General features: G+C 39.0%; 1 long non-coding RNA gene across 1 annotated transcript in view; it reads left to right on the top strand.

Annotated features, from left to right (window-relative positions):
- LOC140848399 (uncharacterized) overlaps positions 1 to 23,267 on the top strand; it is a 77,536-nt gene that overhangs the window by 48,144 nt on the left and 6,125 nt on the right. The window contains exon 2 of the long non-coding RNA XR_012129213.1: positions 14,935 to 15,043. This is a non-coding gene — a long non-coding RNA (uncharacterized lncRNA). The remainder of the gene's footprint in view (positions 1 to 14,934; positions 15,044 to 23,267) is intronic.

The raw sequence follows: 23,267 nt of genomic DNA, 5'->3' as shown, positions 1-23,267 counted from the left end.
TATTTATTTATTCCAAAGTTCCTTTTTGTGAGGGAGATCAGGTTTGTTTTGTTTTTAATTTATATTTTCCATGATAGAACTTTCCTCAGGATTCTGGTAAACTTAAATACTTATTTTTAAGACTAGGGGAACTATAAATCTCATCAAGCTCTGAGAGCTTGAACTCTGGGCCTTGCTTATCAACTGAGCTCAATGTAGAGTGATCTAGATTCAGGGGGAGGAGCTTGTATGCAGCATGAAGTATACATTTCATCACTTAATCCTGACCCTTACCCCAGCTGTAATCTGTGCAAGATCATCTTGCTTTTAGTTTCTCCAGAGAACAAACTTCCGGATTTCTCTGAGTTGGGGGAGGCATTCCCTCCTCAGGAGGGAATCTGGAAGGTCTAACTTCTTCTTAAACAGCATAATAGGATTTCACTTTGTTTTTAAAAAATTCTTTGACTTCTGAGAGTTTTCAATTCCTAGTTTGTTATTTTCCTTTTCGCCCCTTATTTGAGCAAGCTTATAAGAAAGCCAGAGAACTCCTTCCTTTGGCAATGGAGGGAAGTTCAGCCCACGCCAGGAGTGAAATTTTCCATTGTCCCACACTCTAATCATGATAAAAACCAGGGCCAATCACTCTCACTATCTCTTAAGACACTCAAGTCAATTCGAAACCAGCTTGGGTGTCGTGCTGCTCTGCACAGAAAGTTCCATGATGCAAGTAATATAATTGTTTCTCACCTCTTAATGTGTGCACTGTGTCATTAGTCTAGACTTCCCATCTGTTCAGTGGGAGAGTGTCTTAGTCTGCTTGGGTTGGTTTAACAAATTACCATATACTGGGTGATTTAAACAACAAACATTCTGCCAGATCCTGTGTCTGGTTAGGACACTCTTCCTGGTTTGCGTAACGCCATCTTCTCATTGATCCTCACCTGGAGAGCAGAGAGAGAAGCATGCTCCCTTCTTCATATAAGGGCACTAATCCCAGCACGAAGGCCCCATCTCCCACATCATTGCATCAGGTATTATGGTTACAGCGTATGAATTTGTGGAGGGAAACAGACATAGTCTGTTAAAAGAGGATCCAGTCTATCTATATTGGATGGCTATAAGAAATAGCTTCCACAGAAGATTTTCTTGTCTTAGGCTTAGTTTTCCTTTCACCACCAGTTCCGAAGACAGTTCCTATGCTTTTGAGCGCTCTGTGTTTTGAACTGGACAGCTCTCACATTTTCCCAGTATTAGCTAGCTATTCACTTTCTTGGGTCTACTAAGTCAATTAGTACTTGCTCATCTTTCTCTAGGTTCCAAAAGTTTGCCGGTATTTTTCCCTCTCCTACTTTCTGATGTGTACATTTCTAAAAAAATTCCTTCTCTAAATTTTTATTGACTTGAGGTAAGAAATAAAATGAGAAGCATGTGTTGAGACTTCTGTTTTAACCCATAAGTGGATCATTTCTTCATACCTTGTCAACAAAGGATGTTATTTTTTTCATTTATTGCTAAATTCCTGAAATGTATACTGCATTTAGTTCTAATTGCTCTGACAAACTATATTATTGATATTACTGGATTCTTATTTGATCCACCATTCATATGACTAAAAGTCTGAAGTACACTTCACCATTTCCGTCAGATTCATAAATCCAGCCATTCAGTTTACCATAAGTTTGCTTCCTATTTTTAGCTGTTCCATTATAATGCAGATGGAAGGCTTCTGCCAATATTCTAGAAACAAGTTGAAATGAAAATGAATTATCTATACCAATCTCTACTCCATTTATGTGAGGGAAATGGAAAGACAATCTATTCATGAGTGTCTGTTTAAAATAAAAGCCACTTTTTTCTTCTTCTTGGTAATAAAAAGTTGATCCATCTTTTTAACAAATTTAGCAGTGACTTAAAATTCTTGGTTATACATGCCAGATTTAAATTAATATTTCAAAGAGCAGTTAATTTGAAAATAATGATTTCATCAAATAGTAACCCTATTTTGTTTTCACAGGTGATTTATAGGTTGGCAAAATTTCTTTTTGTTATTAAAAATATAATTCAAAAGTTATTTTCACAGTAAAAGCATATAGATGAAAATTAGCCCTTCTTTTCCAAAAACACCAGTATCCAAGTCTCCCCTCTTACAGGTAGGGGACCAAATTAAACTTAGTATGTATGTCATGAAAAATGATCTGTGCAGATATAAGCATGTATGCAATTGTGAGCTTTTTAATACTAGCCAGAGCATGTTCTGCCTGCTATTCTGTACTTTATTTTATTTAACCATGTATTTTTGAAGATTATACCATATCAGCACATTTAGGTCTCCTTATACTTTTATTTTTTTATAGAAATAGAATAAATACAGGGAAGAGACAAAATATATATAATTACATGAATCAGCACAAAGCAGAAGTCCATCAGGTAATCACCTGGTTAGCCAAGCTATAGAGCATTGTTAACCCGCCACATCCAAATTACTACCTCCACATTATTTCAACCCTCCAGTCCATCAGATTACTACCATATCTCCCTCAAAGGAAATCTTTTCTGAACTTTTATGACCATCGTTTCCCTGTTCTTCTTTAGTTTTACTGCCTAATATGAAGCCTTAAACTTTATAGCTTAGTTCTGCCTGTTTAGAATTCTTTGTCTGTGTTAGAATTTCAGGCAATTGGAATCAATTTTTCTTCCTTTCTGGCCTTTGCTGCAAATTTATTACTCTATTTTTTTACCTCAACTACTTTGGAAATCACACATTCTTTTCCAGTTCTTTTACTGGTTAATCATACGATTATGACACATATTTTTTGGTTCTTAAAATCTTGTGTTAATTGGTATTTTACCTTCTTTACAGACAGCACAAGGACTTTAGATTCCTTTTAGATATTTAAAGTCCTGTTGACTCCTAAACTTTTAAGCGATTATCGTTACATTCTTTAATTCTGTCTGTATTTCAAAAATTATTATCATTATCATCTTCATTAGTCTACTTACTTAAATTTGCCTCATATTCACCTTTTCATTTTTCTTCATTCCTTCCTGAATCTGAGCTTCCACCTGGCATCATTTTTCTCCTGCCGGTAAATATGTCTTTAGTATTTCTTTTAGTACAGACCTACTGGTTATAAATTCTGTTTGTGTGTCTTAAACTTATATCACTTTTTTAAAAATATATTTTTGCCAGACTTGTAATTCTGGATTGGGTGTTATTTTCTTAATGATATTATTCTCTTGTCTTCTGACTTCTTTTAACTCTATTTTGAAGTCAGCTATCTGCCTAATTATTTCCTTTTTAAAAACAATATGTCCTTTTTTGTTATTCCCAACTACTTTAATATTTTTTCTTTCCTGGGTTTTTAACATTCTACTGTGAGATTCATGGTGATTTTCTCTTTATTCTGTTAAGGGTTTGTTGGGCTTCTTGAAACTGTAAATTAATGTCTTTCAGTTTTGGAAAATTCTCATATATTATTTCTTCAAATAATCCTTCCTACTCTCTTTTTTCCCCCCTAGGATCTCACTTATATTGCATCTTCTCACTGTATCCTTTGTTTATCTTTCTAATGTTTCTATTCTACTCTTTGTCTTTGATTCATTCTAGATATTTCTTTCTGACCAATCAATATTTCAGGCTACAAATTCTCTTGGACTATTTAAATAGCTGTTAAGTCAAGCTAATAAATTGTTGAATTAATTCTGGTTGTTACTTCCCAGTTTTTATAGTTTCTGTTTGGTCCTTTATTATGGTTTTCAGTTTTCTGCCAAAATTCTCTAGTCTCCTTTAACAAAGTAAGTATGGTTATTATGAAGTCTGTGTCTAAAAACTTCAACATCTTGAAGTACTCATGAATTTTATTTTCAATTATTTCTGTCTGTTTGATTGTTATCTTGTCTTAGAGTGCCTGGTTATTTTTTATTGTGCACCAGACATTGTATTTGAAAAAATGTTGTAGAAATAATTTTAAGCTTGGGATACAATATCTTTTTGCAAAGAGGATTTATATTTTATTCTTTTAGTCATATGGGGTACTAATACTATGGGATCACCTTACTACAATTTCATCCTTACAGCATGTAGAAGAGTACTAAAAAGATGCATCTTTTTAATGATGCTAAAGTATTATCTATGGCAAATGCAGAGATAGGCGATCACATTTTGGTATTATCTGTGCTAGCTATTTATTTAAAACTTACTATGTTCCAGTAGTATTTTAAGTGCTTTCCAAATATCATTAAAGTAAATCTCATAATAAGGTCATTCTTATGATCCTGAGATGGCTATTACTATTATCCCTATGTTACAGATGTAAAACTGATGCAGAGAAGAGGTGGGTAACCTGGCCAATGGTACATGGCTTAAAAGAGGAAGCTGGGCTTTGTATCCATGTAGTCTGGTTCCACAGTCTCTGGTCCTGATGTGGTAGAGAAACAACATTCTTTAAAGGGAAAATATGCATATTCTTGTTTTTGTCAATTCTTCTTAGCTTCCTTAGTTCAGTTCCTGGTTGCCAAATGTATTGAACCAAAGGGCAAACACCATCAATAGGATCAAGTAATTTAAGTTTCTTCTGGGGGCAAATTTTGTGAATGGTCACTAGGCTAACTTGAAGAACTTGGTTTGGTAAAAGATAATGCTGTTGAGGTAAGTTTAGACTGTGAACACTGTATTATTCTGGGAAATGGAAAAATTTGAATTTAGGTGGGGAAGGGCAGTTAGAAGTGGCACTTTTGACTTTGTCTAAATATTATTAACTTAAAAATGTATTATCTATTTGTCATCTTGGCAGGGGTGCTGGGTGGGTTTAGGAGAAAATCACAGTAGGATTATTATATGGGGAAAGGAGACTGAGAGAGCTCCCAGTTGGTATAAACTTACTTCTGTGATTCAGAATTGGGAAGAAACAGAACTGTGGGTTAAGTGTAGGGTCTCCACAGACTCCTTTGCACTAAGAGCAGCAAGTGTGGAGAAATGGCATCTTTGAACTCTGAACCTTTGCTTGATTCATGTGTGAGATTTGTTTATGGTGTTTCTTTTTTCCAATGACTATTCAGGCTGCTTCAGCATGAATAGTTGGCTCAGTACCCAGAGAGTGATTAGCTAAGTCAGGGAGCAAAATGGCATACAATATAGAGGAAATTTACCCTGGAACAAGTGTAGATCATTTAGTCAAATTACTATATTCTCAGCATGCTATGACTTCCCTGAGAGAGAATGCCATGGGAACTGTCTTAGAACCACAACTAAACAGAATTTATTTTCCAAGGAACCTAAAAAGCATGACCTAACATGTGATTAAGGACCACTAACATGACTTTGGAGGGAAAGATGCGATAAAAAAAAAAAGACCAAGTGAGGCATAAAACAATCCTACTTTTATGAGTCAGAACTCCTGGCTGTAAGTGACAGAAACCAGATTCAAATCAACTTAACCACAGCCATCAAGAGAGGGGAAGAGGAACAAATTACTGTCTTAAGCTAATTTCCATATATTGACTGCTTATCAGTATAAATTTACACTTGTTGGAGATGGAGAGAGGATCAAAATGTTTTCAGCAGGGCTAAACTTACTTTCGAGGGGTCTGAACTTAAAAGTAGATAAAAGGAATGTATTGGCTCATGATACTGGGAACAGTGGGGCAGGTACTAAATCACACTTAACTGGATCCAGAAACTGAAAGTCATACCTCTGCTGCCCTTGCACTACCCAACCTATCTTCGATCTCTGCTCCTCTCTTTGTGGGCTCATTAATTCTAATACCCATGTACTTTTCCCATGTTGTTAGGGAAGGAGGACGTGGCATCTTTCACTCTTCCTAGATTAATCAGGCTTAGAACAAGTGTTGTATTAACTATCTACTGCTGTATAACAAATCATCTCAAAGCTCAATAGATTAAAAACAACAATCATTTATCATCTTACAGAGTTTCTGAGGGTCAGGAATCTGAAAGCAGCTTAGCTGGATGGTTCTGGCAGCTTATGGGGTTGCAGCTAAGGTGTTGGCCAGGGCAGCAGTCACCTAAAGGGACTGGAGAAACTACTTCCAAGCTCATCAGTCCAGTTACTGGTGGGAGGCTTCAGTTCCGTTCATGTGGACCTCTCCTGTGGCTGTCACTGTGATTGCAGCCTGATAAGACCCTGAGCATAAAGACGTATTTAAGTTGTGCTGGGACTCCTGACCCACTGAGATTATGAGATAATAAGTATGTGTTGTTTTAAGCTGTTAAATTTATGGTGATTTGTTACACAGCATAGAAAACTAATACAGGTGCGTACCTAATAAAGCTGAATGATTAGGTAGATGTCAATTCAATCTCTCCTCACATTGTGAATTGGGAGGGAGATCCCCCAAGGAAAGAAAAATGCTGTCAGACAAAGGAGGGATAGCAAAGGCTGCTTGGCAAACCAAACTTAGCTCTCAGTTTGTAATTGTGTTTCAAACCTGGGACCCTAGCCATTTCCAGGATGTGAATCATCCAGAAATACCCTTCACTAATATCTAAAACAGTGTTCTCAAAATGTGGTCTTAGGGACAACTTGCGATAGGACTCTCTGGAGTATTTGTTAAAATAAAGACAATCATCTCCATAGATGCTGAAAAAGCATTCAACAAAATTCAACATCCATTCATGATAAAAACTCTCAACAAAATGGGTATAGAGGGCAAGTATCTCAACATAATAAAAGGCCATAAATGACAAACCCACAGCCAACATCATACTTAACAGTGAGAAGCTGAAAGCCTTTCCTTTAAGATCGGGAACAAGACAAGGATGCCCACTCTCTCCAATTTTATTCAGCATAGTTCCGGAGGTCCTCGCCAAGGCAATCAGACAACACAAAGAAATAAAAGGCATCCAGATTGGTAAGGAAGAGGTGAAACTGTCCCTGTTTGCAGATGACATGATATTGTACATAAAAAACCCTTAGGAATCTACTCTAAAATTATTAGATCTAATTTCTGAATTCAGCAAAGTTGCAGGATACAAAATTAATACACAGAAATCTGTTGCATTCCTATACACTAATGGTAAACTAGCAGAAAGAAAAATCAGGAAAACAATTCTATTCACAATTGCATCAAAAAGAATAAAATACCTAGGAATAAACCTAACAAAGGAAGTGAAAGACCTATACTCTGAAAACTACAAGACACTCATGAAAGAAATTTAAAGGTACCAGTAAATGGAAACACATCCCATGCTCATGGATAGGAAGAATTAATATTGTCAAAATAGCCATCCTGCCTAAAGCCATCAACAGATTCAATGCAATCCCTATAAAAATACCAACAGCATTTTTTGGTGAACTAGAGCAAATAGTTCTAAAATTCATATGGAACCCCAAATAGCCAAAGCAATCCTGAGAAGGGAGAATAAAGCTGGGGGGATTACACTCCCCGACTTCAAGCTGTACTACAAAGCCACAGTAATCAAGACAATTTGGTACTGGTACAAGAACAGAACCATAGACCAATGGAACAGGCTAGAGAGCCCAGATATAAACCCAAGCATATATGGTCAATTAATACATGATAAAGGAGCCATGGATATACAATGGGGAGGTGACAGACTCTTCAACAGCTGGTGTTGGCAAAACTGGACAGCTACATGCAAGAGAATGAAACTGGATTATTATCTAACTCCATACACAAAAGTAAACTTGAAATGGATCAAAGACCTGAATGTAAGTCATGAAACCATAAAACTCTTAGAAGATAACATTGACAAAAATCTCCTGAATGTAAACGTGAACAACTTTTTTCTGAACGCATCTCCTCAGGCAAGGGAAACAAATGCAAAAATGAACAAGTGGGACTACATCAAACTAAAAAGCTTCTGTACAGCAAAGGAAACCATCAGCAGAACAAAAAGACATCCTACAATATGGGAGAATATGTCTGTAAATGTTATATCTGACAAGGGGTTAACATCCAAAATATATAAAGAACTCACAAGCCTCAACACCCAAAAAGCAAATAACCCGATTAAAAAATGGGTGGAGGATATGAACAGACAATTCTCCAAAGAAGAAATTCAGTTGGCCAACAGACACATGAAAAGATGCTCCACATCACTAATTATCAGGGAAATACAAATAAAAACCACAATGTGATATCACCTCATATAAGTAAGGATGGCCAGCATTGAAAAGACTAAGAACAATGAATGCTGGTGAAGATGCGGAGAAAGGGGAACCCTCCTACACTGCTGGTGGGAATGTAAGCTAGTTCAACCATTGTGGAAAGCAGTATGGAGGTTCTTCAAAAAACTAAAAATAGAAATTCCATTTGACCCAGGAATTGCACTCCTAGGAAGTTACTCTAAGAATGCAGGATCCCAATTTCAAAAAGACATATGCACCCCTATGTTTATCACAGCACTATTTACAATAGCCAAGAAATGGAAGCTACCTAAGTGTCCATCAGTAGATGAAAGGATAAAGAAGATGTGGTACATATACACAATGGAACACTATTCAGCCATAAGAAAGAAACAAATCCTACCATTTGCAACAACATGGATGGAGCTGGAGGATATTATGCTCAGTGAAATAAGCCAGGCAGAGAAAGACAAATACCGAATGATTTCCCTCATTTGTGGAATATAACAGTAAAGCAAAACTGAAGGAACAAAATAGAGACAGACTCACAGACTTCAAGAAGGGTCTAGTGGTTACCAAAGGAGAGGGGTGTGGGAGGGCAGGGAGGGGGAAGGAGAGAGAAGGGGATTGAGGGGTATTATGATTGGTGCACATGGTGTTGGGGGGAATCATAGGGAAGACAGTGTATTACAGAGAAGGCAAATAATGACTCTGTGGGATCTTACTACACTGATGGACAGTGACTGCAATGGGGTATGGGGAGGACACAATAATATGGGTGAATGTAGTAACCACATTGTTTTTCATGTGAAACCCTCATAAAAGTGTGTGTCAATAATACCTTAATAATAAAAAAATTAGAGGCTACTAGTCCTCACTCCAGATGTATTGACTCAATCTCTGTGTGATACACCTTAGGGCTATATATTCTTTTTATTTATCATTTTATAGTTTTTTATTTTGGAGACTTTCAAAAGCAGAAAAAAGTTGAAGTACAGTGAACACTTTTTATGCCTATCTCTAAGATTCATCAGTTATTATGTAACCCAACTTTCTTTCTCCTATACATATTTATGTACATGATTTTATTGCCAAAGTATTTGAAAGTAAATTACAAGCATTCACTTCACCCCTACACATATTAATACATCTCCCACAAGTGAAGTTATTTCATATAATCACATACCTTTCTCACATTGAAGAAATGAAACATTAATGTATTATCTAGTACAGTCATTTTTTTCTCAGTTATTCTCAGAATGCCCTTTAGATTACTGCTTCTTAAAGTTTGATCCTTAAACCAGCATTCCAGGTATCACTGTGTTTTTACAAGAATCCAGTAATTCATGTGCACATCAGTCTGAGAAGCCCTGCACCAATATTTTGATTGAATACATAGTCAAGGCACTCATTGCATTTTGGTTACCAATGTTTTCTTTACCCTCTAGCATCCTTAAACTAGTATAGTCTGTGTTTTTTCTATTCTTTTTTATTCTTTTCTTGTTCTCCCTTCTTCCTTGCCTCCCCCTTATCTACTCTGGCAAAGACAATGTGACATTTAAAAACCCCACCATACTTTTGAAACAAACCACAGAAAGCTGTTTAAGGGTTTAATGAGTAATACAAGCAAGACGTAGAGGAATGTTGTAGCAAGTGACATTACTAGGAGTTGACTGCGGTTTCATGAAAGGCGTGGCACTTCTGCAGATCTTGAAATCACAGATGCTGTCTTTATGGGAAAGAACTTGTGCAAAAAAAGTGTGATATCTTGGGAAGCCAAGATACTTTCTTTCAAGTAGCTAGTTCAAGAAACAACAGCCATTTTTAAAGGCATGTTGTAGCTTGATTCATAGCAATCAGAAATCTTAATTTGAAAAAATAATTTCCAAACTCAAAATGGATGCTACTTAACTGTGAAAACAAAATTATCCCTGGGTAGTGAAATTTGTGAGTTGCCAATCTTTTGCAAAAAGGTATCATTGTAAAATCCTGACTTGCATTATAAATTCCCATAACATTAATTATCAATCCAGTCTTCAAAATCACCTCATAAATAAATGTACATTTACATACCATGTTTTATTTCCCCATATTGTTATTTGAACTTCCACCCCATTATTGGACATTTAAATTGCTTCCAATTCTTCACTTTAACAAAAGGCCCTGTCCACATATCTATTGCATCTCTGATTATTTTTTATAGTAGAGTCCTAACAGGTTGCAATAGGCTCAAACTGGAGTGTATGCCCAGCTCACATTAGTTCCCTGAGAGGCTCTCTCTGGACCAACATTCTCAGTTCTTGTCCCTAACCATTCTAGTCCAGGAATAGACCACCTTGATCCAAGCTTCCCCTGCCACCAACACCAAAAAGAGAGAAGACTTGGAAACCTGACAAAGGCAAAAACATCTGGGGTCATCTTGGGTAGGGGCCTAATGCAATGACCTCAGGCTTCTGCAGCTAGGTTTTGACATTGCACTGCTCCTATTTCTTCCCAAAGCTGGTTTGTGCAGCACTTGCTTGAGTCATGTGATCAACCTTAGACTGCATTCCCCAAAATGCATGTTTTGTGAGGTTCCTTTCAATTGCTACCAAAAAAGAAACCCCTAACAGATACTGATGGTGGCTTATTTATAACAGACACCTAGATAAAGACAATATTTTGAATTAGCCAATGGACCTTACTAGGATGAAAGGCAGTGAGGTCCCCTTCTGTGCTCTGGGACAGAAGTGTACAGGCTCATGGTAAGTGGTAGCCAGATATCTTGCCAACCTCTCACCTTCAGGCAACGGGGCATCTCCTTGGAGTGAAGCCCTGGGTGTCTGGGGAGCTGTTGCCAAAATCAACAGAATGGAGGCTAATGAGGTACCCTGGCCCTGCACATTATCACATTATGTAGCTGGTCCTGGTCCAAGGCCACAAAGCCATTAAGTGGAGGTGATATAAACAAATCTGGGCAATCTCACTCCACTGCCTGAGTTTGTTCTTTTTTAAGTGGAATAAATGAGTTTATTCACAGGTCTCTCTTACTCCCTCCAATCTTTTTTTAAATTAAGGTATCATTGATATACAATCTTATGAATGTTTCACATGAGCAATGCTGTGGTTATTACATTCACCCATATTATCAAGTTCCCCCCACCAACACCTTTGCACTCACTGTCCATCAACATAGTAAGATGCTATAGAGTCACTACTTGTATTCTCTGAGCTATACTGCCTTCCCCATGATCCAATTACATTATGTGTGCTAATTGTAATGCTCCTTCTCTGAGCTATACTGCCTTCCCCATGATCCAATTACATTATGTGTGCTAATCGTAATGCCCCTTAATCCCCTTCTCCCCATAGCCCGATTTCTTAACCACCTTATTATACTCCCTTGCCCAATGCATCTAACTTCTTTATATGAAGGGAAGCTGATGTCAACTGCCCCCAACTATAGAGTTGTCTGAATTAGCAACAAGAAATACAAGATTCCCAGTTAAATTTGAATTCCAGATAACCATGAATGTTTTGATTTAATATAAATATGTCCCAAATAATGCACACGACATGATTATAAGAAAAAATTATTGTTTATCTGAATTAAAATGTAACTGCATATCCTGTATTTTATCTGGCATCCCTACATGGCCCAATTCCGTATCTCTCTTTTCATTATTGCTCTAAGTGACAAAACTTAAATTCAACACATATAAGCCTCAGAGGTTAGAGTGAAGAAAACATTTTCAGGGGAAGTTTCAGCAATTCAGATCTGCTGAAATCATTGCTATAGCACTCACCAGGTAGTCTGTATTAAATGAACTAGCCCTAGGAAGCCTACTTTAATTTCAAGTTAGGTGGTTTGGGGAGTGCAAACCATTACTAAATGCTGTCCTATACTAGGTGACATTGAATTCCTTCCTATCATTCTAGAGCTTTTCTTACTCTTAAAGTCTGCAAGAACTGGAAACATTAGTTTGGCTATATGTGTATGTGTCTGGCCCATCAACCTCTCATTCTATTCTGCTCCTGGGATGGAAGAATTTTCTTTCCCATAAGAAACAGATTACTGAGCCAGGCTGAAGAATCCTTCATAAATGTACGTTACTGGCTGTTTTTGTAGGCCAGAACTGCAGAGGAGAGAGAGGCAATGAAAATGGGACCCCTGAACTCAGCAGAGTTAGGAGGAGCCGTGCTGAAGGCAACTGATTGCAGACCCTGAGCGGGTGTGACCAGAGGCCCAAAGGCAGGGTAGTGATCAGGGTTTGGGGAATAGATAAGCAGAAATCTTTAGCTCAAATTCAACATTGACTCTTCAGTAATTATATGGGCAGACTTTAAGGTCTGTTTTTTGTGTTGTGTTTGGTTTATTTTTTACTTTTTTGATGTAAAAACAAAAACTTGCATTCTTCAAATGTCTTCAGTATTTGCAATGGCTAAACCAAGGAACAGGATGGGAATAAAGTATGAATATCCACATGTACATCTTTCAAGACTTTGAAAATATCCTAGGATGACCATGGTTTTGCATTTGATCAACTATTTTGAAGGTATGGGATATATAAATGCTACCATTTGGCTCTCCTACTCTGAGCAAATTTTACAAAGAGGTCAAGGAGCTAACTTGAGGATTCTCAAAGTTGCCAGGTTGCCTATTATAAAGTCAGAGAAATATGCATTAATTATAGTCCCACAGAGACTAGTGTGAGTAAACTTAGCTGACCTACAGGTAGAGTCTTTCCAGGAACATAACATTCATGTCAAGTATTTACAACAGAGGTAATTTAATGCAGGGAACCAGGTGATAGAGGGTCTGGAAAATCAAGTAGAAGATAGTGAGAAATTCAGGGAAGAGTGAGAAGTCGCTTCTACAATGGGAAGAATTAATTCTATGGGATCTCAGGGATGAGGTCACCTTGTGAAAGAACTCTGGGATGTCTGCCTATCAGGAGACTGAGCCACGGAAAATATGGAGCTGGTGTCAGAAAAGCTGCCCAGCATATTATTCCTTAACCAGGTGGTGTTTCTCACTGCAATGCTCTCCAAGTGTTGTCTCCTCATTGGAAGAAGTTAATGCAGTGACCAGCGGATCTAGATACTGAATGGTACCTATGGCAAATCCTAATAGAACTGCAAAAAACTCCTAGATTTTGAGAAAGGCTTTGCTTCCTTTAGCAAGGGATAGTCCGTTTAGAAACTGTCTACATGGATCAGATAGCACTGTTTACGTAAAAGATATTTGTATTTTACAGTCTATGATCAAGGATCCAAATCTACAACAAAGTAAAAGCAAAGCCTGTTCACGTGATTGAGAGCCTCTTCTGTAGGGATGGCTTTCTGGTGAGCATTCACACGGAACATGAAGAAGGAAGTCATGGCAATAGGGATGGAGGCTCTGTATAGACCCGACTGCATAGCCACTCCTTCAATAAAGCAGACCAGGCTGGACCACCGCTGAATGCTCAGCTTGTCAGCCTTAGAGGTCAGCCCACCTCTCTGATGTGACATCACACCTAGTAAAGACAAGTCAGATCCTTGTTGGATTATATTTAATTGCCCTTGTTATAGAAGGAAACAGCATTCCCCTTTTCCACTTCCTCCAGGGTGTGCCTCTTCCAGAACTACCATCTGCAGACTTCCTGAATGCTTCATACACCATCTTATTACCCACCAAGGTTGGCTGCACAGGGCGTTCTCTGATCAAAAACAAAGAAGGCCATAGACTAATTCAAATGTAATTCACTGCTTTATGTTCCGTATCAATGAAGCAGCTAGCCTTCTCATATGGTGGAATAGCCTCTACAAACTTAGCAGTACAATCTTCCAGGAGCCACCTGATGACATAGCTATGTCACAGAAGATTGTAAAGTTAGGCTCTGAACCAGTGTCCCGAATAAGGCACTGTTCCCCTGTATCTAGAAGATGTGGATCTCAGAACCACAGAATGAGGAGGGACTGATGTGTGTAACAATTATAACCAACTAACCTACTCATCATGTTTACTCACTATTGCTTTTAGTGTCACTCACCTTCCCTTTGGGATACGGCATGGTTTTCCTGTATTGGAAGCTAAAAGTGATCATTTGGGTTCTTCATGCCAGAAGACCCAATGGCAGGAAATTGAGATAGTATATTGGCCCTGGGTGATAGACCATGCCTAGTAAGAGGACTGTGATTCCTACTGTACAACTAGAAGGAATATGATACAAAGTGTTTTTTTTATGTTCTCCTCGGGGAAGGTTAATGGGAGACTATTGCCTCTCTGCAGGCAAGACCATTAAGAACTGAAACAGCTCAAGAATCAAGGTTCAGGCTGCCCCACTGGGGAAGTAGGTCATGGAATGGCAGAAGATAAGAAGATCCCAGAATGAGTAATAGGAAAGGGAAGATGTAAATACTAGCTCTGACATAGGGATAAGTGACAGAAAGACTATATAGGCTGTTTCCTAGCTTGCTGTGCCATAATTTACAGCAAAATGATTTATTTTCTATCCATATTTTATAGAATATATTGTTGGTGGTAAAACATTCCTTTTGGACCATAGATTTAGGCAGAATTTGAGGGGGAATGTGTTTCATCTAAGGAGGAGTTACTCAAAATGGGGGTCTGCAGGCTGGTGCCTACTGGTGAGCTCTTTATTACTAGTTCATATTGCAAGTATAGAAATAAAGAATAAGTACTTAAAATTACTCTATCAAACTGACATCAAAATTTCCAGACCTGGTGTATACAATAATAAAAAATTGAGGCTTGCATTTTATGTTTAATTTCATTTTTCTAACAATTCATTTTTATTGCATTTTCCCAATGAATTTATCCATGACAGATTACAAATAAAACAATACTGTTCCTTTACTACAGGTAGTTTAAGAAACACTGATTTTGATGGGCAGTAGCCTTGTGAAATCCTCTGTTGCTCCTGGATGCTGCAGCTGTGTGTAGCTTTGGACTTCTTTCCACTGTGAAGGAGGTGAGTGGACCTGCCCCCATTCATAGAGCATTTGGGTGGTGGTGGGTGGAAGCAGGACTGGCTGCATAGGAATGTGTGTGTGTGTGTCGGGCAGCCAAAGTGCATATATAGAAATACACCAGTGAACTGACATCAGTTTATGTCCTGCTGTCTCTGCTCCCTGCCGTGGTTTACTGTCCCAGGAGTGTGTGTAACCAGTGCTTGGCCTGGGTCAATTGGGAAAGCAGGTAAGGGACTTAGTAGGTACAAGCAGATTGGAACTGAGTCACTATATAAAAGAACACTATATAAAATCTGCAGGGTTCCTGCCATTGTCTTTCCTGGCATTATCTAGGCCTCTTTTCAAAGCTTTGTTGTTCTTCCTTCAGCTCTGGGGTTCCCCAGTGTAGTGTCCTTCTAAATTCCCTTCTTGCTTAAGTTTTAAATCTGTTGCTTGTCACTAAACTCACCTTAAATGATATAAAAGTCTTGTACTTTTAAAGGCATCTGATAAATATCACCAAAATGCTTTCTAGAAGTTGTATATCAATGCATACCGCAACCAAAGATATAAGTGACAATCTCCAAGTATCTCTCCCAAAACTGAATATTAAATGTATATATGTATATGCATGTGTACAGACTTCTATCTATGTGTATCTTTGCCATTCTGCCAGGTTGGAAGTGGGGCCTTGTTTAGAATTTTTTTCATATCTTTCAATATTATTGAATGTTGGGAGATTAACTGTCAGGACACTTTGATGTGAAAGTTATAGAAACCAAATTCAAATTAGCTGATGCAAAAAGATTCGATTAACATATGCAAAATGGAAAGATACTGGGATAGTTTATAGAATTGGATTAAAAAGTGTGGGAACCAAGGCCACGAGGACACGCTGAGTAGAGGGCACTGCGTCCACTCCGGAGCGCTCACCTGCTGTCGCCACACTCTCACCCTCAGTGTTACCGTGGACTCTACTCATTGCTTTATTTCTGTAAAGCAGTTCTGTTCATGGGGCAGGAATTTTTTCCCTCAGTGGTTCCAAAAGCACATTCTCCAGCCTCCAGACCTGGCAGAGAAAGACCGCATTTACTATCTGGAGTGCTTTGGCACTTGTTGGATCCCACTCCGGATGAGTTGCCGTGATTCACTATGGCAACCCTTGGGTGGAATGGTAGGGCAGGACACTGACCAACAGCAATGAACAGTCCTCCCAGACTGACATGAAATGGGGAAAAGAGGTTCCCCTGAAGGCAAGGCTGCTGGGCAGGAAGAAATGTCTCTTGCACAGTTAGCAGGAGCTCACGACTTCTGAGCAGATTGATTACATGTTGAAATCAGTGTTTGAGCGCAGTGGTACATGTGTAGGGTGACCATGTAATTAATCATCCAAACTGGGACACTTTGAAAGTGAAAGAAGCTACTCTTAATAATTAATGAAATACATGTTAACCTTATTTGGAGAGCTAAGGAAGTGGAAGCAGAGAGGGCACTTTGGAGTCATTGCACTCTTTCCTGTTGTAAAAAGGTCTGACAGTAATTTATAGGTGTAAAACCATGTGTTTTTACACCATCAACCACCCACTGAAAAAAGAATAACTTCTTGAAACTAGGGCCAAAACTCGCAAAAAGGTGAAGATTCAGGAAAAGGTCAAGATTCATGAAAAGGCTATATCTACCCTGGAAGGCATTTGTTCCTCCATAACTGGTTCTCACAGTAATAACCTTGAGATGGTGAATTTCTGATGTCACTTGTGATGTTCATGATAGAGTAGTTAGTAGGCCTCAAAATCATGAGCCTGACATGGTTTAAAGTCTTGACTTTGCCATTTGCCACTGTGACCTTGAGCAAGTTAATTTACCTGTCTAAACCTCAGTGTCTTCATCTCTCAAATGGAAGTTATAACTGCACATGATTGTATTTAGATTTATGGTGTATATAACATTATTATGTGCTAACTAGCCCTGAAGTGTTAGCTGCTAATATTATCAAAAGGAATAATAAATGCAGAAGCAAAGAAAAAAATACAGATTTTTTTTTTAGCAGATGGGAGCCCCTAGTAAACATTGTTCATACCAGTTCTTTCATCCATCTTTATTTACTCACATAATCTGCCCTTCTGATCTGCCAGTTCCTCCTCCACCAAGTGCCACACAAATACAGAAAACACTCCATTTTGTGGCAAGGAGGGACTAGCTGAATGTCTCTCATGCTGTTTAAGAATGTTTTTATGTTTGTCTTTTGTGTCACTAGGACCTTTAAACAGTGATTTGGGCAGGTAGGGACAAAATCCTGGTTCACAGGACTTTAAATAGTCTGTAGCGAGAAGTGGCAGCAGATATGGTCCCAGATGTAACTTGGAAGGTAAAGATAGTTGGGAATCTAGGTCATAAAGGGAACAACAGAGCTGAGGAATGGCATTCAGTGTGTTTGTAGGCATGGGGGAGAGAGAGTGGGGTATTTTGGAAGAAGCACGAGGGTCTAGGGAAAGATAAGAGGGGATGAAACTGAGTCACCGAGGACTTACCAGAAGAACTGATAGGGAGGAGAGATAAGAGACTTCTTATTTATCAAAGAATGTAGTATCTCATCACTGAGAGTCAGGATTGGAAGCTAGGCTGGGAGAAGCCGTCATCGACTCCACAGAGAGCCGTGCCGGGTCTGCATCTCACTGCCAGGGCACGTGGGAACATGAGCAAGGACGCCTCACTTTTAAAAATCCTCCTTTTCAGGATTGGTTGGTCTCCCTCCCCTCCTCCTCCTCCTTCTCCTCTCCTCCCCATTCCCTGAATTTTTCAGTGTCTCCACTGAACTCAGAAACCCTTCTAGGAAAACTTCTAACTATAGAAACAAATAGAACTGAGCAAAGGCTGACCTACTGAGTGCATCTGGGCAGCTTGGTCGGTGAGGGGACCAGCATACCCAGGTGACTGAGCGAGTCAGACTCCTGTACCTGCATCTGAAAGGCCTGTCACCCACTTGTGTTGTCCCTTCTTTAGTCTTAGCTTTATAAATTCAACACTGAACTTATGACAGTGAAGTGCACATAATTACATCATGACACGCCAAATTCCTTTTTTCCACCAGTATTCAAGTCCTACTTATACACTGTGACATTACTTTACTAGTTCATAGCCTTATTTTTAAAGGCACCTTGAAAACAATATTTACTCTTTTTTTTTCTTTGAAACAAATAAGGAGAAAAAGGGCTCTGGCCAGTAAACTAGTTAACCAAACTCTTTTCTAAGTGTACATTAGGGAATTTCCATATTTGCAAGATATGGCTTCAGTTGAGAATCAGTATTTTCGTTATAATATTGACACTAAAAAGAAACAGGAATTTTATAGTTAATGTGGTTTTGCTATTAGAAATATTGTCCTATAAAAAACACAAGGCACATTAAACTTACTATGAACTTCCAGTGGTTCATATCTTCTTTCAATATGTGCGGTAAAGGAAGAAAAATTATTTTTTTCATTGATGTATTTATGTGGATAAAAATATAGAGCCTACGACCTGTGTCAGTAGCTCTTCACCAGGTAAGAGTTATTTTTATTATGTCACTTTGGGGTGTTTGGAGACATCTGAAGACTCAACTCATAGAAGTTTAAATGTATTATTTAATTAACAGGAAACCTAAAGGTAGAGGATCCAGAACAGGCTGGTACAGGGACTCAAACATATCACTGCAAACCCAGATGCTCTCCATCTTTCTATCTTTCTAATCTGTCATCCTTGTTATGTTGACTTTTTAATCCTTATACTTGTTTTTTCACATCTGTAAGATGGCTTCTGCAGTTTCAGGCGTCAAATCAATGCTCAAAAAGTAGACCAGTTTGCCATGAAGTCCGTCTCTTGCATCTATCCCTCTTATAAAGACAAAAAAGTTTCCACAGAATTCCTCCCAATAGATCTCTCCCTGGTTGTGTCCCATTGTCCAAAATGGTGTCAACACATTTTTATTTTTGTGCATTTTCTTTTCAGTTTAATTCCAGTCATCTGTTTCCCAAAATAGTGCCACAGTCCGGCCATACTTCCCTATTTCCCTTGAGCTTAGAGTTAGAAGGAAGAAAAGGAATTATAATAGTAGACATTATAGTCCAATACTCAAGTGTGATGTGAACATGGCTGGATTCATAATTTACAAGAAAGTTGGGAGGTTCTGACGGGCCTCCACCCCTCACTCCAGGCCCAGCTCCTCCCTTCCCAGCTGCAGCAGACTCCAACCCCCACGCTGAGCCAATTGTGGTGTCATTACCTTTCTCCATTCCTTTAGCTAGAGGTGGTCATGTTCTGCACAGGACTGGACACAGAGGGAATTCTGTTAGTAGGGAAGGAGGGAAAGGGTACTTGTATCTGTCACAGTATCTCCACATTTTATTCATTTCACACTGTTAAGTTGGTTTTTAAATGGCTTCTGTCACATTTACTTAGCTGATGCTTATAGGCTGGCTCCTTGTATTCATCTGCTATAATCCCACTGGTATGAACTTTGTAAAACACAAATCTGACTTCATCATTAACTTTCTATTTCCTTAGTGTGGTTTACAAGAATGGTTATGATCTAGCTCTTGCACACCTTTCTAGCATATCTTCTTCCACATGGCCTGCTTGGTATTTGTATTCTTATGCAGCTGCATCTCTGCTTAGAATATTTTCCCTCCTCCATTTCTATTTTTCCCTATAGGCTTCCTGAGCTTTTCCCCATCCTTCAAAGTATACTTTGAGAAGATTTCCTCAATGTCATGTCCCCACTAAGCTCAAGTGTGTTTCCTCTGTCCTTCCATAGCACCAGATAGGAGTTCTTATTACTTCCTATATCTCTGTATTCTGATTTTATTTGTTTATATAATCCATCTATCTTTCTCTGACTCATCCCTGTGTAGTTTGTGACCCTCAGGAGAAGCTCAAATTATGTTTTTAATGGCAGAATAGGCAAGCTTGGTGAATGACAGAGTGGGATACCATACAAAGATCTAGTCTTATTTCCTAGAAGGTCACCATAAACCTGAGGTATTTCATTTTCTCTTGTTTTTCAGACCTTTAACATTTTCTGACTCTAATTTAGGAATGGACTGTGAGTAGAAGATAGAGCTAAAGTAATGGAGCTTTATAAACAAAAGTTATTTGGCAGGATTGACTCTGAACTGTACAGAAAACTCACTGGTACAAAGCCAAGCTAATAACCACTGTACTTTGGAACCGATTCACTAAGCTGTGTACACAGAACTAGGCCAGCAGTCTCTCCTTTCTTGTGTACCAGCTGGTCGAGTTAGCTACAGCTTTAAATTCTGAGGACTGAAAGCCACCAATTCAGGTGCCCTTAGGCACAAGTACTTGCCAGAAAGAACTTTTTTTATAAAGCATCACTTAATAAAAGCTCTGAATGGTCTATGCAGCTTGAAATGAGCCTTGTAAAGATTAGATTTTGCCTATTCTTCACACCAAATCCTTGATTCTGATATTCTGTTATGGATCACTTGATCCCAACACCTTGATATATAAATACAAGGAGGGGTTCTTCTGGATTTGAAAGGATGACATGGGGATTGAGCTGGGATGGTTAATCTTATACTGGGGGATAAGGAATATTAATATATCCTTTACCATACAACAAACATCTTTAACTATAATAACTGTGACCATCAAAGGATGGGTCATCGTATTCCCAAATTTGAAACCAGAATTAGGTGATAAACCTGCACCCACATTAGCGGGAAGCCTCCCCGTGCAGGCTGGCACAGATTCTTTGACCCCGGTACTGCTGCTCCTCTGTGTTAAGGAAGCGTTGGATCTGTGGTGAGACTTCACCATATCGTCTCAGGCTCTCACTACTTCTGTGGAAATCCTTACAGTCTGACACAATCAGGCTGAATAGTTGGTCTGGTTAAAAACAATAGATATCCAAGTTATATATTTTGGATGTTTTTAAAATTAAAGTATATGATTTAAAAATGTCCCCCCATTTTCTAGTCTTTAAGGGGAAGAGGTCAAGGCCTTGTTCTGAGTATGGAGCCACTGTTCGATTTCCTGTGTCATCTTTCTTGCACAATTAATCAATAAGGCTCCATCCAGGAGTTCCAGTTCCTGTTTCTTAAAAGTGGTGAGAAAACTTTGCTTTCAGATTGTTAGGAGTCTAACTCATTCCGGACCTTTACAATTTGCTTTCATTCTTTTACAGTCTCTCTCATGCCTAATCCAATGGCAGGATTCTCTACCCTCCTTTTCTGTGTCTCGCTTTCATTCAGCTTTTTTGGAGCATTCATCTTATTCAACTTTGTTGTTGGAGAAACACCAAGTTTGTCTTGTCCTCCCATTCAATCAATTAACATAACATTAAGTTAAATTATATAATGACGGTAACACACAGAATTGATGGGAGTAGAAGTTTGCAGAAATAGCAGACTGGCTTCCCAGAGGCATTTGGCATGCTGTAGGCATCTATCAGTGTGTTTTATAGAGGGACAGGTGACTGTTTTCAAGAAGTCCTTGGCCTTACATCTGCACATGTTCAAAGCTCACTTCACTTAATGGAGTCTGGTTCCATTGCTTACTACCTTTATGTGCTCAACGAAATGCCTGCCTTCTGCCTTGTTAACCCTGGCATTTTCTTTTGTCTGTTGTCTTGGCTTTGCAGCATTCTTGATAAAAAAAAGAAAGAAAAAAAAAACACCTGTGCAGCTATATTCTTTCTTATATAGAGTGTTATTGAGGAGACTTATATAATCTACCTTTTCGGCAAGAGGAAACCTTTTGTGATGAGTCTGAAGTGGGAAATGGCCCTTGGGGGCACAGCAGTGCCTTGCTTCTGCTATGTAATGTGGTTTCCTGTGCCACCTTTGTCTTGGCTCTGCTTCCATGGGACCAACCACACCAGAGAAGGGTTTTTGTGGGCATGAAATGAGAGAGCTCAGTAGAAGCGTGTAAGGAAGTGTAGGAGAGGATGGGACTGAGAAAGAAGCTTAGTGGAGCTATGGCTTCAGAAGTTGCTTCATCAGGGGTCTCTGGGCCACAGACTGATTCTTGCCTAGAAGCCACCGCTGGGGCGGGAAGTAGGAAAGGAGTGTAATTCCCAGAGTCACAACTTCCATCACCTGAGAGTAATCCTCCAAGGAAGGTTGCAGTTCTGTGAGCAGGTAGCAGTAGCTGAGCAATGCATGCATGGGAATTGAATTGATGAAAGTGATCAGAGGGAATCTGGGAAGCTGGTTAGTAGTCAGATAATACACAAAATATCAGATATTAGATGTGTGACATTTTTTAAATAGCTACTTTCATTTGGCCCGATTTATGAGCCTTCCTGCATTTTTTAGCCTCACCTGTTTCCTGGGCCCTCGACCGGTTAGACAAAGAAAGTGCCTGCCTCAATGCCCTTGCCTCATTCCCATGCGTGTCAGCTTCCCCGGGGAGGCCGACTTCAGCATGTTCTCCACTGTACCCACTGCAGTGGGAGCTGCGACAGCTACAGCACCCAGGCAGGCCCCAGAGAGACTCAGAGGCTGTAGTTTCCACTGCCCTGTATTTCTAGACCCCAAGTGCCTTATTGTGAGGCATGGTAGCTGGCTACTTTAGTGGCTGTCCTGAGGGCCTAGGAAGAACATGGAAATTAAAGTCCCACGGGGAAAATGTTGATGAATGGAGAAAACCTATAGATAAATTCCTTCTGCTTTCTTCCTCTGATACATTTTTCTGAGGTGCTGTGGTCTGTACAGGACGCCTGGAGATCATCCCTTGTGACTGACCGAGTGGCTCTGTTTTCTGGTCTGAAGCTGTGGCCAGCAAGTTAACCTCCCCCTACCAACTGATTTCCCTTCTCACTGTTCCACTTCTCCTTTTCCCTCTCCATTTCACTCTTGCTGCCCTGCAACTGTACCTCTAAAGCACGCCAAAATATTGGCACATACTTTTAATTTTTAAAAATGTATTAGTACATATGTAATCTGCTTTCCAAATAAACCAGCAAAGCAAGAAGTACTGTTCAATCCACACATAGAAACAGAGCTGAAGCACAGACAATACCCCTAGATAGTCAAAGTTTCAAGCCAATAAATGAATCCTAAAGTGGTAGATTTTCACTGTAAAACATCAGGGGAGCTCTTTTTTGAGTAAAGACAGGGTAATCCTAAAATTGCTCTTTTGTTCTTTTTTCTATCTAAACAAAGTCAATTCTATTAAAATCTAAATGGATGCTAAGGAGAAAGCCCTAGGATGCTACAAAGAGTTTTCCTTTTATTATGACTTC

This window comes from Manis javanica, chromosome 3, assembly GCF_040802235.1.
Source record: "Manis javanica isolate MJ-LG chromosome 3, MJ_LKY, whole genome shotgun sequence".
Classification (NCBI taxonomy): Eukaryota; Metazoa; Chordata; class Mammalia; order Pholidota; family Manidae; genus Manis; species Manis javanica.
Note: the sequence above shows the minus strand (reverse complement) of the source record. Positions and strands in the feature narration are given on the sequence as shown.